Source organism: Schistocerca cancellata, chromosome 6 (genome assembly GCF_023864275.1).
Source record: "Schistocerca cancellata isolate TAMUIC-IGC-003103 chromosome 6, iqSchCanc2.1, whole genome shotgun sequence".
Classification (NCBI taxonomy): Eukaryota; Metazoa; Arthropoda; class Insecta; order Orthoptera; family Acrididae; genus Schistocerca; species Schistocerca cancellata.
Window position 1 is genome coordinate 579926875 of NC_064631.1, and position 20613 is coordinate 579947487.

Below are 20613 nucleotides of genomic sequence, written 5' to 3' on the forward strand. Positions count from 1 at the left end.
CATCAACCAGATCGATTATGTAAATCGTAAAAAGCAGCGGACCTATTACGCTGCCCTGGGGCACACCTGAAGTTACGCTTGTTTCTGTTGAAGTCACCCCATTCAGGACAATATATTGCTCCCTGTCTGTTAGAAAACTTTCTATCTAACCGCATATGTCACCAGATAGACCGTAAGTGCGCACTTTTTGGAGCAAGCGACAGTGCGGAACTAGGTCGAACGCCTTTCGAAAGTCGAGAAATATGACATCAACCTGGGAACCAGTGTCTAGAGCCTGTTGTATATCATGCACAAAGAGGGCCAGCTGTGTCTCGCAAGAGCGCTGTTTCCTAAAACAGTGCTGGTTTCTGCAGATGAGCTTCTCAAAGCCTAGAAAGGTCATTATGTCTGAATACATAATATGTTCCATGATGCTACAACAAATAGATGTCAGTGAAATTGGCCGGTAATTATGTGGATCCGATTTTCTACCCTTTTTGTAGATTGCTATGACCTGGGCGTTCTTCCAGTCCCGTGGAACTTTCCGCTCTTCCAATAATATCTGATAGATGATGGATAAGAATGGTGCTATATTTGTAGCATAGTCAACACATAATCTTACGGGGATACCGTCTGGGCCAGATGCCTTCCTGGCCTCTAAGGATCTTCACTGTTTTACAATCCCAGATACACTAAACACTATGTCAGCCATCCTTGCGTTTGTTCTATAATTGGAAGGGGGAATGGTGCTGCAGTCCTCTACCGTCAACGAGTTTTTGAAAGCTAGGTTTAGAATTTCGGCCTTCTGTTTATCATCATCCGTTACATTACCCGTCCTGTCAGCAACAGAATTATTTGTAGCATTCATAGATTTTACGTACGACCAAAATTTTTTGGGGTTATTTTTAGAATCTGCAGATAAAATATTGCTTTCAAATTCGTTAAATGAATCTCTCATTGACCTTTTGACAGTTATTTTCATTTCGCATAATTTCTGTTTGTCAGAGGAGCAGTGACTACGTTTAAAACGACTGTGAAAAATGCTTTGCTTTCTCAGCAACTTCCTAATATGTTTATTGTGCCAAGGTGGATCCTTTCCCTCCCCTATATTTTTGCTAGGCACATACTTCTCTAGTACGTGGTGGACAGTACTTTTAAATTCCGATCAAAGATCTCAATATATTTGTGTCTCGCGGTGAATGCTTGGAGCTGACTGAGAAGATATTCATTAATGACACTTTTATTTGCTTTCCCAAACAAGAAAACTCTACGCTGTTTCTTTGGATTTTTTGCAACTTCCACTGACATAGAAGCTACAACGACATTATGGTCGCAAAAACTGACGGAAAATATGTATAAATTTAGGGAAAACACGCTAAAATTCAGGAAAATTGAGGGGAATGAGAGAGCCTTAAATGTGTGCTTGGTGTAGGAAAATTCTTGTACTTAGGAACAGGTGTGTGACAGCAAGAGGAATACGAGGAAAAGCCGAGATGTATGCACTGGGAATGACGGAAAACTAATGTTTCACGGACCACAATAAGAAGGCTGGAATAGATTGTTTAACGCGGGTGACCACCAGATATAGAGTAATAAATTTAAATATATCTTTTCACAAGCCCCGGTGCGACCCCAAAGTTATCGGCAACCACTATATAGATTTTTATAAAGTGTCTGAACAAGTTTCTATGACAAACTCTGCGTTCTCCTTAGCTAAAGAGCATTGTCCTACCAGCTTGGGGACTGCAATATGCAACTACCGAATGCAACGTGTATTTGACTCCCCTGTGCATGATTGGCTCAGTATTTTAAACTCTATCAAACAGTATTTACAATGTGCTCTTCTGTACTCGTTACCTATCGAAGCCGTGTGGTGTCAGCTAACGGAAGCCTTGCAAAACAATTGCTGCATGGTTTTTAACGACATTCTGCTACACGTCTACTGAGGTAACAGGAATATGTGCAAGTCGACTGCTGTCTTGGATGCTTTCCTGAAAGAGAGAAACATCTGCTTCTAAACTGACGTTGATCTCCATTAAAGGATGACAGAAAGTAGATGGAATAATTGGTTGAGAGGAGTTGTAGTGAGGAATGATTTAACAGCAGACATCTCTCCTGCGAACCTTGCAGAACTAGCACTCCTGGAAGAAAGAATATTGTAGAGACATGGCTTAGCCACAGCAGCCTGTCGGATGTTTCCAGAGTGAGATTTTCACTCTGCAGCGGAGTGTGCGCTAATATGAAACTTCCTGGCATACATCAGTGTACACTCCGCTGCAGGTGCAAGATAAAAAAGGAATATCTCAGTCCACTCTTAATGTATAACGAATGTTCAAAGCCTTCAAGAACATAAAGAGTGATTCAAAAGTGGAATACTGTTTGTATTGTTATACTTTTAATAAACATTTGCCTAACTCCTCTTTTCACCATCCTCGTTCAAACACTTGTGGCACGGCACACTTGATCGACTACACGTACAGATTCTCATTAACCAGCATTAGGAAAAGAAACCGACAGCCCTGCTGGAGTTCCATCAACACAAGGTTGAAAACACTACGACTATAATGAAGCAAGATGAATCCCAGAAGCCTAGTAATGTTACCTAAACAGCATCTGTTGATTTCCGCACAAGTCCTGTTCGTTCCAACTTTGACATGTAGTCAAATGTTTTACCTCAGCCAGCTTGCAGTTTACAACTCTCGTGTGTATACTGCTGATATCATTGATGACTTGGTGGCACGGAAGTTTGACAGGACACGATGTTTGTTTAAAATATTTGCAAAAGGGCGCATCTTTAAAGGAAAAGCTGATAATATGGAGTGACAATCGTTGGAGCATAACAAAATCAGAGTAATTCACTGTCTTTGGATGTATCTAGTTACGACCAGTGTTTTTGAAGAAATAATCCACAAGTTCCTTTTGTCAGGTCATTGTTTTTAAGTCATGACAGCAGTTTCGACCTTACTGAGAAAAGAAAAACTGTTACTAATTGTATTGTTCCAGAAGGCGTAAAGGACATGATATACTAATCAAGATAAGTAAAGCCATTTGTTGTCAGTAACATATACGCATCTGACTTCTTAGATTTCAAGACAGCAGCACATCGAGCATATCTTGATATAAACACAGCAAAACTAAACATTTCCAAAGAGTAAGAGTTAAGACCAAGAGAAGCTTATGCGATACTAACGGCTGGGAAGCTACCACTGTTTAAAAAAAAGCAGGAGATCAAGAAAATGCAGCTACATGTCCTGGATGTTACAAGACACATTTCCGTAGAAAGGAAGAAATATTTGACACAAATTATCTAGTGACAATGAATAATTCTAAACGTTTCTATGACAGCGTTAAGGAATGACCTTCAGAGTGAGAACATAAAACTATTCTTTTTATTCGTTTGTTCTCTTTACTACCTTTTTGCTGACTATTGAATGATGGACCTTAGGGTCTCTGAATTTCCACTTTCATCAAGCTTGTCATACTACTGCAATGTAATGTTTATAAGTTCCTTTCGAAAAAGATCCTTACTATGCAGAACTTTCAAATAAAAATTATTAAAATTGAAATTATGACCATTAATTGCCTACTATAATTAAAACTCATTTTCTCAAATTCGTGATTGCAGCTCTTTAAGTCTTTTTTACTTCAAATGTTCATTTACTTTTTATTAATGTTGACTTATACTTAAATTACTTAATGATTATGGTTCCCAACTTTCTCATAGAATACAGAAGAATTGTTGAGCAAATTATTACAATCAGTTAGCACATCGTACATATTTTAAAGCAATTTCATGTTTTCATGCAACCTTGAAAACGCCCCATAAAACAGTTTTACATCCAACAGTAATAATTTACATATTGTTATTAGAAAACGCATGTAACATTTAAAGTACGATTATGTGAGATCATTATACTCAGTATATTTGGAACGCATGCCTCACTAAAGACGAGGATCAAGTGGCGAACTAATCTGCTACATTACACTACAATTAATACATTTTATACACTAGTATCTCATTGTAATTAAATACTTTATTATTATTATTATTATTATTATTATTATGAAAATGATATAAAAATGTGGCACATTAAAAGAGGGGGCGATGACGATTTATATTTGAGGGGAGACGAGACAGTAACTAGCTGTGACCCCTCCCCCCAGAACCGAAGCTTGGATCTTCACCGCTTCTGCGGCCCTATTCATGTTATATTAATGTAAGAGACAGGAGATGTCCAAAGAAGAGGTGTGCCCTTCGTCGCGTTTTCTTGTGTCAAAATGCTCCATGCAATAAAATCAAAGACACAGTAAGAAAGGTGCTGTGCGTCATGGAGAGCATAACTGTCAAAATACTGAAAGCCTATCTTCTATTAAAAGTCAAGAAACATATACCTTCTTCAACAAACACCTCATATAATAACCACAAAACTAGAATTACAGAAATGAGACATATGCAGGGACAATATTTCTTCCCTTATATCATCCAGCAGAGGTAGGCAGAGAGTACAGGAAACAGCCTGTGACAACTGCCAGGTAATCTGTGTAGCGTCAAGAAACCGTGGAGCACCCAGGTGAATCCTATGCGAAATCCCGCTTTTAACGTGGATTTCCAATCCCTTAGGCCTATAATTATGCGCTGTACGCGTTCGGTCATTGACGAACGTTTGCGCAAGGATCACTGACTGCGTACGAGATTTAAGAGTTGAACTTTTTTCAAAATGTCAGTGTCTTCGTATCACGCAACTGTCCACGGACAGACAGAAAGGCTAGGTACGTAAATCTATTATATAAGAAGTCCCTTTTCCACTTTGTGCTGTAGGTTTTTTCCTTTATTTTGAAAGAGTGCATCGGTCTGTTACTTGTGCTAGGTACTTAACACAGAGCGTAACTGTCTTGTAATTGGTTGTACTGTAAATTATAGGACGAAGAAGGAAAGAAATATTTCAAAGTTTTCATTTCTATGTGGGTACAAGCAGTTTTGGCCTCGGACACGTACTTATGGTAAAGTTGCGAAAGAAATCACTTTAAAAAGCATGATACATCTTGGGAAATAATTTCGCAAACAATGATTTTAAAATAAGGAGCGACCGGCTTGTAACCAACAGAAGTCAAAAATGCAGCTTTCTGTGTAGTGATCTGTCATTATCTTACTAGCTGTCCGTTAGGAATGTTTGTTTTTCTGTATCACGCGAAAAAAACTGTATTTTTGACACAAGCTCTAGCTCCAAAGCTGCACATTTCACAAAGTTCGAAAATAAAGCCATTTATCATTGTATTTTTGACGCAAGATCTATCTCCTAAAGCTGTACGTTTCAAAAAAGCTCGAAAATAAGGGAAGTTATCATCTTGAAGGAAGAATGTGTTTAAAGCAATACGTTGAAGTGTGTTTGTAATTTTTATTCTCTCTTCCCGTTTTATTTGCAGGGTAATGTAATCTGTGTGAAATGAAATGCACAATATATGACAATTTATACTTTTTCAGAAAAACTTCATATTGGGAATGAAACTGTGAGGCGTTAGAGCCATCGCACCAGTGCGTGTGATGTCACGTCATTAGAGGCAGTTACAGGCCTCCTTTCACTTAAAAATCGACCCTACGCCAAAATCCGTGCGGTGGCCTACGTGGCAAGGACATACACGTAAACTACACGATTCCTGCTCGTACCTACCTGAAAAAGCAAGAATGACAACATACTAATATGTACTCAGACGTTGTTTTGTAGACCAAGTACTGGTGTGACCCCACTCGAAGAAACTGAAGATGAATGCCATGTGCCACTGAGACATAGTAAGCTCACCAGTAAATCTTTCGTTATCGTGAGAAAAGTAAAAACGTTTGGAGAAAAAAATTGATGGCACGAATAAAGTACCAACAGAAAACATTTCCACACACTATGCAGTCGATTTCTCTCAAGACGTAAACATTTGATTCAGTAGATAAATTGCACTGAATGGTACATAGATTACATCGCTAAGACGTTATTTTCTAAAAACAAAAAATTGTTGAAACTGCTTCATGGCTTTAACCCCGTAACACACTTGAGCTTCATTTATTAGCGTAAACATTGAAGTGAGTGCAGCTGAAGCAGACTGTTTGGTGCTAATTACCGTTCTAGAGTGTAGGAAGCCTTGTTTACGCCGGTGCAAACCCAAGCGGACGAGCATCAACAAACTCAAATATTCTTTTGTTTAAGTGATAGTGCGAGAGAACTGCATCCAGTCGTGTTCGGTTCTTATTCACTAGTGTTCGCTCTGTTCCGCTGGCTGTCAGTCTCTTAGCAAACCATGAAAGCAAAGATAGTGCGCGGGCCGATGTGGCCATGCAACCGGCACGGTAGCTCATCGTGTTCGGTCAGAGAGCCGGTTGGCCTCTGTAATAAAAAACTGAGTGGAAGGGTCAACAAACACACTTGAACGGATGTCACTGTGACGTCCGCAACGACCAAACACAACGATCAACAACGAACAAAATGAAGAGGGAAAAAAAAGCGGTTCTAGGCACTACAGTCTGGAACCGCGCGACCGCTACGGTCGTAGGTTCGAATCCTGCCTCGGGTTTGGATGTGTGTGTTGTCTTTAGGTTAGTTAGGTTTAAGTAGTTCTGAGTTCTAGGGGACTGATGACCTCAGAAGTTCAGTCCGATAGTGCACAGAGCCATTTGAACCATCATTTGAAAGATAGTCTCCTCTCCGTTTCGGCGCTAGCAGTACATAATGTTTTCGCCTGCTTCTGTCGTTGATAAGAGGTGCGTGAGCGACGAATTGGTGTGAAGTGAATGCCATGTTGCTAACAGAAGTTATAGACATCGTACGTGCTTCTGCGATCAACGAGATCCAGAGCAAAACAGCCAAAGGAAAAAATAATTTGAAAGATTATGTACTTATTTTGCTGATTAATATAAAATAATTACAAAATACTTGATCATTCTCTTTGCTTAGGTTCGTGGTAACAGTAATTACATGACTGATGTATTGATTTTATGCTAGACGTTTTGATGATAAATAAAAATAAATTACCCGGAATCATGCTAGTTGTCCTCTAGGAAACGGTATAACAGATTTTTGTCAAATAGCCTATGTGACTGCATGACAAATTTCATTGATCATTTTTTATTGACATTATGTCCCTCATATGTACAGTACTGCAAAAAATTAAAGACCACCTTCTAATATCTCTTACTTCAATGCTACACTTAAACTTGCTTTTAATTTACTTTCATATCAAATTTGTTTTATTCTGCCTTCTTGTCGAAGCATTTTGGAAAAAGCGAGAAAAAAGCTCTAACCCAAATAGTTTATAAGGTATTAATTTTAACGTTTTAAAAAATGATGATTGATCACCTAATGTTTTTAAGGGGAAAATGGTTTAGCTCAAAAGTGGCTCATCATAGGACCGTGAGAATTGGTACAAAATGAGAACATTAGAAGGTGTTTGATACTGTGCACTACAGAAAATTAAAAAAGTTGTTTCACCCCTTGGTTTCGGTTTTTTGGTTCATAATGTGGCCTATTTTTGTTAATTTTTCTTGTTTCTTCTAGCATATTTTGAATCTCACGCCTTGACTTTAGGTTGGCAACATAGACTCAGACTTTTACATCTTCTGAAAATGTTGTCGTACACCTGCTTTTTATTATTCACGAGTTGTCCGTTTCACTCCATCAGTGTAGTAAAGTTCTTGAAGTTCTTCGTGTAAGTCACTGCAGACAGCAGATACTACCTGAGATATAACAGTTATTGAAATACGAAACCATCTCTAACACAATATCTCTAGTTGGTAATAACCATAGTCTAAATGGTTAATCAGAATATGTTGTTCGTCGGCAGTTAGAGTACTGCTTTTAAATTTCCTACCCAACTGTAATGAGAAGCCGGTGAAGAGTGTCAACGTTCGAAGTTTTGGAATAATATTAAGGAAACTTGGGGCTTAATTTGTTACTTACAATAGCTCCACGACATGTCATGTTCACCCGCAAATTTAGCGAATAAATTATTCTTTTCCTACACCATTTGCTTACTTCGTCAAAAATACTACGCTTGACATGAAAAATAATCCCCATATCAAAGTTAAGCATCATGTATCTAACTACAGAATGTTGAATCACGGTCTAACAAAACACCTGCGAGAGGCCATCTTGCTTTTGATACCCACTGCAAAAGTAGCGCTCCAAACGGCTAGCAAGTCACGCTGTTGAGTTCGACGGGACTTTCTGAAAGCGAAATTGAATCTCAGTTGTTTATATTGGTTTGTAGTGCAGTAAATTTCAGCAACAACAGGATAAAGATACCACTCTCGTCTTCTTTTAGGTTTCCTAAGGAACATGAGAAGTATGAATCGGTAACATGAGAGGTGTGAAGCGAGGCATTACAGGACAGTTTATCTACGCTTTTCTTGTAACCTACAGGAATTTGCTTAAAGAGTGTCGTTTTCATTTAAGAACATAAAAAGTGGCTAAGAAACAGCAGAAGGCCTGATTTTTGCAGAAATACATCTTTTATCCGTTTGAAAATTTAGGAAACTTGTTTGCAATGTACCATATAAGCCACCACAACTGCAGCTGAAGGCAAAACCGCACAGACGTGATAATAAAACGCCAAAACCAATAAAACTGTTTTCTAAAGCAGAAGACACCAATTGCGCATTTGTTGCTACGCCTGAGCCGCAAACGGCAGAAGGATCTTCACACACTCGCTTTTGAAGCGAAAGTAATTACTTTTATAGAAATATTCGTGTATCAGAAAGTCAAATGAAGTGTAAGAATGTGCGAATCATTAAACACTATACATAATTGTTACGTGTCAAGAAGAGTGCGTATCGGAATAAGAACAGGCAACATTAGAAATATGTGCTTCTTACGTTTGAAATATGTATTTGTATTATCTTGCTATCAACAGAATAACCAGCAATTATACATATACTCGACTGTATTTCTTCATGAGTAGCTAGTACCTCAGGTAACAACATCAGATAGATTTGGCTGTTTAATTCGTGTCTTCTGATATTACATTAACTCTTGGAAGCAAAACAACGAGTGTGTCTTCTTTCTCATCGCTTGGGGCGCTAGTGTCGCGCCAGCTGTCGAATGGTAACAACTTTCTCAGCAGAGAATATCGCTACTGTATGTATTGGACTGTGTGCCTATTATTAGCAGAAAAAAGCCACAGCGTTCGTTGACTGTACTCGCTTTGTGGTGTCCTCGTCCGTTCTCTCCTGTGTAAACGCTAGTTCACAGACGCAAACGAATGGTATTGAGCACTGGCGAGTTTTCTTCGTATGTTCATTCGCTCAGGCGTGTTACACCGGCATTACATTACTATACATTATTGTGCATTTATTTTATTATCAAGCGAGCTGATGAATAAATCGTACGCGGTAACATGGATGTGAGAGTAGTTCACGTACTGCGTGTGAAAAAAAAACTGCCTGAGGTTAGCAATGATAAAAACGTTTGCTGCGAAACGTGGAGTAATTTAGTTAAGTTGCTATTTTAGGAAAAAAAATTAATGTCAGTGGAAGAATGTGAACGGAGCCTACTGCTACAGTCAAGACCTGGGACCTAAAATTAGTGACCGAGCGAGGTGGCGCAGTGGTTAGCACACTGGACTCGCATTCGGGAGGACGACGGTTCAATCCCGTCTCCAGCCATCCTGGTTTAGGTTTTCCGTGATTTCCCTAAATCGTTTCAGGCAAATGCCGGGATGGTTCCTTTCAAAGGGCACGGCCGATTTCCTTCCCTAACCCGAGCTAGCGCTCCGTCTCTAATGCCCTCGTTGTCGACGGGACGTTAAACAACACTAACCTAACCTAAAATTAGTGACTTTTCAGCTATAAAAATAAATCTTCCGTTCATGCTCAAATTTTTATCCAGTGTCAATCCTTAAAAGTTACTGAGAAGCGACTAAGAATCAACCCTTTCTTAAATGTGAAGCCAGTTTATTGAAAACTGCTTTATCTCTGGAACTGATTTCTGAAGGAAAAAAGTATTCCATGGTTGTGGACTCTATGACAAAAGTTCCTGTGGCGAAACATGGAGCCGTTGGATAACTTGTTCGGCACATGAGCTACAGTTCGTTCACATTATTCGTCTCACTGTAGCGCACGCCGCAGGCTAATTGATCAGTTTCACAGACTCAATTTCCTCCTGAGTGCTCTTTCTTTCACGAGTCGTTATAAATTATATTGCTTAATGACAACAAATTGTTTTGGTGTAAAAACTGTAAAATGATCAGCTATGTGGCTTCGTATTTCTACGACTGAGCGACTTAGGAAAGGATGCCGCAAGAAGATGCAGACAGCAACTGAAGAATAAATTTAACTTCTACGGATTTTTGGTAAGTACATAGAAAAAAATTAATGTCAAATCGCTCCGTCTCAGAAGAAATGTTACGTATTTATAGAGTCTATTTTCTGTGTCAATATTTGAGTTTTTGAGCGGTATACCTACACGCTAGCTAGATTTTGGATATTTATGGAATGTGCGTTATACCACAGATATGTAATATTTTAAACAGAAGCTTTTAGAAGCAATACGCGATAATAGCAGCACCACTGAGGGTAAAGTACGTTTACCGTGTACGTGGCTCATCCGCTGCGTGCTGGTGTTGCCAATTGGTTGTCGTTGAACGTAGACAATAGGGCAGTGTTTTCCAACCTTTCTGAGACAATTACCCGTAAGTGTATTGCTGGTAACACCCCCGCCCCCCTCCGACCACGAACATTAATATTTTACCAAACTTCAGAATGAAAAACAATTTCCTTTGAACACTTTCATTATCAAAATGACGAAAGACAAACCGATAAATCATTATTTAGCTATTGCGTGAGATTTATTGAACCGCGAAGTAATGAGTCAATGAGACAATTGGTGCTGCTTGTTTCTAACAACCTTTTCTTATAGAATGATAAAGCAATTTTCAGGGCGTCGCAACTCTTTCTCACACTCACTTCGATACGATGCACTCCGATTTAAGAGCAACCAAGTTAAAATGTGTGCGCGATACTTACTGCTTGTTCATCACTTCATTACTGGGCTCTTTACTTGCAAACTGATAGAAAGTGGAAGACTTCAGGCTGCCACTCCTTTGTGTGTGACCACTTAGACTAATAATAATAATAACGATAACACAGTTTAGGCTCTACAGCAGTGTAGCAGCAAGTTCATAATTACTGTAGTGTTTTGCTATCCATTAGTTCATTTAGCTGTTCAAAGTAAATAATGAAGCAATTTCTGTTCCATTTTGGGTAACATCTGTTAATTCGAAGTAGGCATTTTCAGGAGATATTTAAGCAAATGTAATGCATATGCCTCAATTTTACTGTCATAGCTGCATTATACAAAGTGGACGATAGGCCTTTGTGTCTAGTGGGTTGACTACCTGAGGGCGTTCTCATCCATTTTTACAAACTGTAACTTCCACAATATTACGTCACGCGTTGATGCTGGTATTTGAAAAATATGTAGTTATTTGTTAGGTTAAGTAGTCAGTATGAAATGATAATACAAGTAATGATCTATTGAAAAGAATTTAGTTTCATTACCGAAACACAATTGAACCTTTTTGTTTTAACCTCCCAGAAAATTTCATTTTAACCCTTAGGGGGTAATGACCTCCAGGTTGGGAACTACTGCATTTGGGTGATAGCATACGGTAGCCAATGAGAATTGCTCAATGTAGGCCTAATCTTTTTTTTTCAGAATGTCTTGATTTCCGAGGTTTTGGTTAGGATGAGACCCAAATGTCATTGGTAATCTTGTTTTGTTAATATTTAGCCGTTTTCTCCGACATATATGACGATTTACGAGGATGTGGCTAGGACTGTATACAGGGTGAGTCACCTAACATTACCGCTGGATATGTTTCGTAAACCACATCAAAAACTGACGAATCGATTCCACAGACCGAACGTGAGGAGAGGGGCTAGTGTAATTGGTTAATACAAACCATAAAAAAATGCACGGATGTATGTTTTTTTTAACACAAGCCTACGTTTTTTAAATGGAACCCCGTTAGTTTTGTTAGCACATCTGAACATATAAACAAATACGTAATCAGTGCCGTTTGTCGCATTGTAAAATGTTAATTATATCCGGAGATATTGTAACCTAAAGTTGACGCTTGAGTACCACTCCTCCGCTGTTCGATCGTGTGTATCGGAGAGCACCGAATTACGTAGGGATCCAAAGGGAACGGTGATGGACCTTAGGTACAGAAGAGACTGGAACAGCACATTACGTCCACACGCTAACACCTTTTTATTGGTCTTTTTCACTGACGCACATGTGCATTACCATGAGGGGTGAGGTACACGTACACACGTGGCTTCCGTTTTCAATTACGGAGTGGAATAGTGTGTCCCGACATGTCAGGCCAATAGATGTTCAATGTGGTGGCCATTATTTGCTGCACACAATTGCAATCTCTGGCGTAATGAATGTCGTACACGCCGCAGTACATCTGGTGTAATGTCGCCGCAGGCTGCCACAATACGTTGTTTCATATCCTCTGGGGTTGTAGGCACATCACGGTACACATTTTCCTTTAACGTACCCCACAGAAAGAAGTCCAGAGGTGTAAGATCAGGAGAACGGGCTGGCCAATTTATGCATCCTCCACGTCCTATGAAACGCCCGTCGAACATCCTGTCAAGGGTCAGCCTAGGGTTAATTGCGGAATGTGCAGGTGCACTATCATGCTGATACCACATACGTCGACGCGTTTCCAGTGGGACATTTTCGAGCAACGTTGGCAGATGATTCTGCAGAAACGCGATGTATGTTGCAGCTGTTTGGGCCCCTGCAGTGAAGTTAGGACCAATGAGGTGGTCGCCAATGATTCCGCACCATACATTTACAGTCCACGGTCGCTGTCGCTCTACCTGTCTGAGCCAGCGAGGATTGTCCACGGACCAGTAATGCATGTTCCGTAGATTCACTGCCCCGTGGTTTGTGAAACCCGCTTCATCGGTAAACAGGTAGAACTGTAACGCATTCTCTGTTAATGCCCATTGACAGAATTGCACTCGATGATTAAAGTCATCAACATGTAATTGCTGATGTAGCGACACGTGAAACGGGTGAAAGCGGTGACGATGCAGCATGCGCATGACACTGCTCGCCGACCGCGGCCCGTGTTTGTTACAACACGCAACAGAACGTCGGAGGTTTCAAGCGTCAACTTTAGGTTGCAATATCTCCGGATGTAATTAACATTTTACAATGCAACAAACGGCACTGATTACGTATTTGTTTATATGTTCAGATGTGCTAACAAAACTAACGGGGTTCCATTTAAAAAAAACGTAGGTTTATGTTAAAAAACATACTTCCGTGCATTTTTGTATGGTTTGTATTAACCAATTACACTAGCCCCTCTCCTCACGTTCGGTCTGTGGAATCGATTCGTCAGTATTTGATGTGGTTTACGAAATATATCCAGCGGTAACGTTAAGTGACTCACCCTGTATAATAGCACAGCTTAAATTGCTGCTAGTGAAACGAGCAGCAACAAAATTCATAAGCTTGGTAGTCACAAATATTTGCTTGTTTTTCCGTATCGATATTTCCGTGGCTGTAGTTAGGGTGGAACCTAATAGAGCAGCTTAAATTTCTGCGAGCGAAACAAAATACCAGCTAACTTCTTTTATGAGGCATAGGAAATTACGAACGACAATATGATTGACTACTCACATCATATTGATGATTAGTTCCGTGCCGGCCGGTGTGACCGAGCGGTTCTAGGCGCTTCAGTCTGGAACTACACGACCGCTACGGTCGCAGGTTCGAATCCTGCCTCGGGCATGGATGTGTGTAATGTCCTCGGGTTAGTTAAGTTTAAGTAGTTCTAAGTTCTAGGGGACGGATGACCTAAGATGTTAAGCCCTATAGTGCTCAGAGCCATTAGCTCTGTACAGTTCCCGTTGGTTACTACGGGAGCGTTTATCAACAGCAGCATGTGACTTAAAGGGCGCGGACACTTTACGTGCAATTTTATCGCTGAAATTATTAATTTTCTGAGTCTTATGTCTAAAACCTACAGCATAACGTCATACTGATTGAACATTTCCTCTCATAATACGTCACGGTGGTCTCGTCTCTGATGGGGTTATTGACACACTGACTTGTTTATTTGTACGAGCCAAGGTACGCAGAACGAACGAGTACCTTTCAGATTATATGAGTGTTCAAACTAAAGGGAACGAAACGTAAAACCAAACTGGTTCAAAGTTCCATATGCTGCTTTAGGATAACGTAGTGAGGCCTTTGCCCAAAGCAGGCAAGGTGATGGTCACCGTCTTTTTCGACTTCCAATACCCATCGAATTCCTCAAGCATGAAAAAACTGTTAACGTGTATTGAGAGACAATCCGTAGCGAACGCAAGACCATCGATAGCCAAACTCCCTGGGCTGCTCAGTGAGGGAGTGATTCTGCTCCATAATAACATGCGTTCACACTTCTCCAAGGTCACACAACGTGTAAAACCAAGTTCAAGTGGGAGCAGCGTGAGCATCCGCCCTATAACCCGAACATGTCGCTTCTAAAAAGCAACTCAAAGGGAAGAGCTTCAACTCGGACGACGAACTGAGGTCACAGCCAAGGACGGGCTCTGCCACAACCACAAGAATTCTGGAAACAGGGAATACTTCGGCTCTTGCAACAGTGGGGTAGTTGCTCTCAGGCCTCTGGTGATTACTTTTGAATAAAGGCCTCATTTATACCGACAGTGTTGTTTCGTAACTTATCTTCTGAACACCCATCATGACTGTAGATAAGTAGGTCTATAATGTGATAGTGCAGTCGCCCCTCCACCCCTTGCCCTCCTGTTTCCGATCATCTGACATCTTGGTTGTAGTGATACTGGTATGTAACTCTTATAGTGGTTAAGTTTGCCTCCCGTTCTCATTGCGCTTGCAAAGCAATCCGATAGTAACTTCGTATTTTAGAGAACGAGAAGAGCGACAACTCGAAAAACAAAATAAAGAATATAAGACGTGTATAAACGAATAACAAAAATATGAGTTAGTGTCCTGCAACAACTACATATTAAATACAATTAGTGTAACCATGACACAAATTTTAAGAATAACATTGTGTGTTGTCCACAGTAAATACCGTCTGTCTATTTGAGTCAGGCCGTACTGCCACAGTCTCGCACGTACAGTCACAGCACACCTCTCGCTTTCGTTATAGATTGTGACAGAAGCGCTCCAAGCGGACAGAAAGCTACACTTCTGAATGCGATCTCAGATGTGTGCGAATTCAATAGTATCGTATATATTGATTTGTAACGTAGCGAATGTACCTCCGTAAAAATCGGTACTAACTAAAAACTAACAGTACATTTGTCTTTCTTTAGTTTACTAAGAACTCTGGCGCTAGTGTTATTTCAAGTGTTAGACGATAACTTCGACCATAGATACTAGTAGACTGGCCTTACTGTGCAGAAGCTATAGCGCTGGTGTGGCTCCAACATAAACCACGTGACTGTTGGCAAAACGTGGCGGGATTTCAAATGAGCGGTCTGCCATCCTGTGTTTGTATCGTATTTTACCCACATTTCTCAATTGACTGCCAAACGCTTCCAACAAAAATTACTTTTTTATTTGCGAAAAATTATGTCAGAACTACATTTGACCTGGATTTGTTCACAGTACCATTTATAAAATCTAAAAAATATATCGAAGGCCCCTCTGGTGGGCAGTGGGACTAAATTACTATAAACTATCAGTTAAAGTAAAATGTCGTTAAAATTCTTTGAAACAGTAAGAGTGGGCTCGTGTCAAAACTTTAAATATTGGATTCGCCGCGTTTTGAGGTCACTTATAAAAGAAAATGGGATATGGGAATTATGTCAACTATAGGTCCCAAAATTGTCGACTTTAGGAGCAGGTCCATTTCAGAGTATCAATTTTAGGTGCACTTCAGAGGTTCAGTTCCTACTATTTTTACAAAAGTTTAAACTATCAGTTTAAAAAAATGACATTTTAGTTGAAAGGTGAGACTCTGAAGTTTCAGAAAATAATTTTGGAACCTACATTTATTTAATAGTATTAGAAGGTAGAAAAGAATGCTCTTCATGTGTCGACTATAGGTGCTCTTACCTTATTATAATGTCACTTGCATATACAAAAAGGCGCCTATGTGCAGATGGCTTAAAGTTTTTCCGTTTCAGGGCCTGTATCCAAATCTGTCTTCGGTTTTCATCCTTAGGGAACCTATGAGTAGGAACGAGAAACAGTTATACGTACTTCTGTAACCGAATTATCACAGATACTTTCCAAAATGTAATATGAGTCTGACTTTACAGGCATCACTTTCAACACTTTAATTTACGTGATACTCTATTTCAAGTGTAAAAAGACATGTAAAAGTCACTTCAGCAGATTTCAATAAACGCATCTGCATTATCATAGAAACACACGTGAAATGTAATGCCATTTCCCCCGACAAAACGCTGAGTACAGCCATAAGCGCAACACGAAACAACCATGTTTTGCCAACATTCACGTGACTTTAGCCCAGAGATGTTGGAGCCACGAAAATGACGTCAGGGCCAGTCTATTATATTTATGATCGAAGGACGGTAACAACTTTCACACCAATGAGCTGCGTGACTGTATATGTTAGACTATGGTAGTACTGTTGTGATAGGTGACGTTATTCATCAGTCAGATATTACACATTATCGTTGGACGTAGAAAAAACAAGCGAAACCAATGGTTACAATTTACATTAATTTGGTTTTATTTACGAATACTTTTTTCTCTCGAATATAATATTCTTCTCTGATTTGTTACTTGTTTTGAAAGATTAAGGCTCAGTTTGTTTATTAGTATAATAATGTTAATCTCTAAACCTTTTTTTTTAAATTTCGATACCGTGTTTCGATGACTGTCGCAAGTTTTGGCTAGGAGTATTAGAATCCCATTTTGTACCGCTATCGGTTTTTAACTTTCTGTATTGGTATCGGTGTTTTAAACTGAGTTACATAGCTCAAGTGATGTTTTCGAAGACGGCGTTTCATTTGTTCTCACGATTGTTTGGTTTCGCTTATTGCCGAAATTTTTGATACCTTTATTGATATCGCTTTTTGACGTTTTGTTTGCTGTCGAGTTGTAGCTTTTCGTATTGGTAACGGTCTTGTAAGATGAACTACATACCTCAACTGATGTTTTCGATGCCTGTTAAAGTTGGTTTGAGCTAATTTTATGTCCTAGAAACCAATACTTGTATCGTGTTTCACTGGTTGTTTTGTTGTGTATATTTCGCTATTGACGTGATTTTCGCCGTTGTTATTTTAGTGTGTCCCCACAAACTCCCAGTTTCTCGCATTTATCCCTTTAACTTCAATATCTGTTAGTAAGAATTTATACGATTTTGTGTTGGATGTTTATACAGAGGTGCCGTCGGAACGGGTAATGTCACTGGTCGCTATTTTGAAATCATGTTTTTGTTGCGTTTTGGTGGTTGTTATGACGTCAACTAATGATATCGAAGGCTCTGTTTTATCCGACCCCTCTTTCAACAGTTGGACATACTGACAGCAGTCTCATAGTACATTTTACTTTCTAATGAAGTTTGTTGTCGACAGTCAATCACAACATAAAAGATGCAAACACTTTAAATGGCATTTTAATTAGGATACCGGAGGAAGTCGGGCCTGAACCACCATTGCCAACAATTGCGCTGTAGCCGGATGCTTTGTGCATTGCAGAGCCGTACCGAGATGATCCTGCGCCCAGGGCGGAATTGTTGAAGCTGCGCCCATTTGGCCAGCCTTATAGTTGCAGGACGACCTGGTGAATACGACGAAGTGTCACCAGCCACTGCCAGCTTAGAGTCTACTGCTACGAATCCACATCCGTCTGGCTGGGACCTTCAACTGCGCAATGTGCATTCCTACCGAAGGTGAGGTAGGGGCCTATCTTCCGTGAATGAAGAACGGATCTGCCCTTGTGCTAACTGTTCAGCTTGGAAGCAGGGCGCCTGTGCTGACACTCCTGAGAAGTACAAATACTGCCTTACCAGTTGTATGCTGGGACCACCTCTCGTGTTGTCCTTTATGACGCTGTTGGCACATCCACCTACACGACATCTCGGGAACCGACGACAGGGGTATGCCGATTTCTAGGGCCAAATCCGAGCACAGCTTCACTCGACGTGCGGCGGCGCGGTTCTTTCCGTCCCTTTACGACGGACCTGCATCTACATGTGAACATTGTCTCAGCAGATCATCAGTAGGAAAGCCGAGTGAAACCTACTGTACTTCGACGTGAACGAGGCTGCAATTAAAGTCACTAATCTAAGTTTCGGGAGAAACACGAAATGAAAGGTTGGAAATTTTGTCCTCAATTAATATATTCTGAAACTTAGGTGAACAAGTATCACTGCCAAGCCCGTGCTAGTCTTAACACAGTCACTCATAATCCATTTCACTCACGTTAACAAGATTATGGTGTTCCATTTCCAGAAAACGTAATAGCTACAAAAATACTGATTGTTTTTGATTGAGAATGCTCACCAAATATTAAGTTTGTCGGTACCTAATGCAGTCTCAGTTTTGAGCCACCGAACTGCTCAATACGCCACGCGGAATATATGTCTTTTCTCATCACAAAATTCACTTAAAAATTCCGAAATTTCTACACACACACATCGGAATAATTATGCCGTCACTTTCCAACACTTTTGATGTGTGAAACACTGCTAGATCCGGCAATTTATGGTTTCCATCGGAACTACTACTACACACGTCCGATCTGTTTCATGGCTAGGCTTCGACTCCTCTCTAGAATACTCTAAGTCTTCTCTACCACCAAAGAAAGGCGCGCGAAGAATATTGCTTTACCATTGGTCAGTTTACTCAACAGCCATTAGCAAAACAACATTCTCCCGCGTCAGTCCGCGTTTTTCATCAGTAACCAATCGCAAAATAGTAAACTTAACGACTGCACCTTTTACCGACGTAATTATCTAAAATGCTGAAGTTTTGTTTATGCATAAAGTTATTTACTATTGTTATTTATACCTGAACTAACTTTCCCTTTACCATAAACTTACTTTACAAATCTATTCCACAAAAACCCCCTTTTTTCATATCCATACTCCTTCGAAATGTTCCCACACTAAATCCTACTACATAACTCGTTAAACAATTATATTCATATTAACCTTAAACCACACTCACCCATCATTCATATTGCTAAAACACATAACATTTTACACACACACAAAGACGTAATAACACTTTATAAAAATTCTAGAACAGTATATGAAAAACATTCTATTTCTTTAGTGCAGTCTAGTGGGCACAATCGAAACTAAAATCACAGTCACCCTATCCAATATTGTCCACTAGCGGCTGATACATAAACTACGTGCGTGTCCAGTCTCGCGTCACCATATGTCACTATCCAGCTCTGAGACACATCTCCCACTTAACCGCCTCCAAGGCAGGATCGTTATACGGCGCTACGCCTCAGACGGTTTATTCACACGCCGCGATATGCCTATGAAAAGAAGTTTGTACAGACAACTCAGTGCAAATATCTGAGCGTGTAAGGCGCACTAGAGATTACTACACATGACGAATCCCAATTAGGTTTACTAGCAGCCGCTTGGATCGCCAAGCTGAGAGAGACGGCAAAGATGTCCGAGATTTGTATATAGTGCTCATCATAATTAGTAGCGGCATCGGACACGGTTTGAAGTATACAATGGAAAAGGAGGCAGTGGTGGGGCGCCAAATGATCAATCTCTTGTGCGGAAAAATATTTTCCAATCAGCCCCGCTGGATTCTCTTCCCTATGAAGAAGCTTTTCATTTCGTTTGACAGATATTCTTCTCTATTATCACAGTGAAATCTACAAACTCTCAACCTGAAATGACCAGTTGTCATAGTTTCATACTCTTTAACACATTCCAGCACGTTGGATTTATTTTACGTCACATGCACAGCTGAAAAATGCGAAGTTTTTATAAATTCAATGATCTACCGCTCTCCCACCGTAAGATGTGAGAGTAATACGAGTAGGATCCACATCACTGCGAAGGGCTAGTAGCTCCAGAGGAAGTCTCTGTCTATTCTTCTGATTGTGTGGAAGTTTTGTTTTCTTGCCTTTCACTCAGATTGTGCGCGATTCTGATATCTTCATACTTTCAATGTTCATTCCTTCCATGTATTTTGCAAGCACTTATAAATCGGTATCTACATCTACATCCATACTCCGAAAGCCACCTGACGGTGTGTGGCGGAGGGTATCTTGACACCTCTATCGGTTCTCCCTTCTACCCCAGTCTCGTATTGTTCGTGGAAAGAAGGATTGTCGGTATGCCTCTGTGTGGTCTCTTCGCGAGATATACGTAGGAGGGAGCAATATACTGCTTGACTCCTTGGTGAGGGTATGTTCTCGAAACTTTAACAAAAGCTCTACTGAGCGTCTCTCTTGCAGAGTCTTCCACTGGAGTTTATCTATCATCGCAGTAACGCTTTCGCGATTACTAAATGATCCTGTAAAGAAGCGCGTCGCTCTCCGTTGGATCTTCTCTATCTCTTCTATCAACCCTATCTGGTACGGGTCCCACACTACTGAGCAGTATTCAAGCAGTGGGCGAACAAGCATACTGTAACCTACTTCC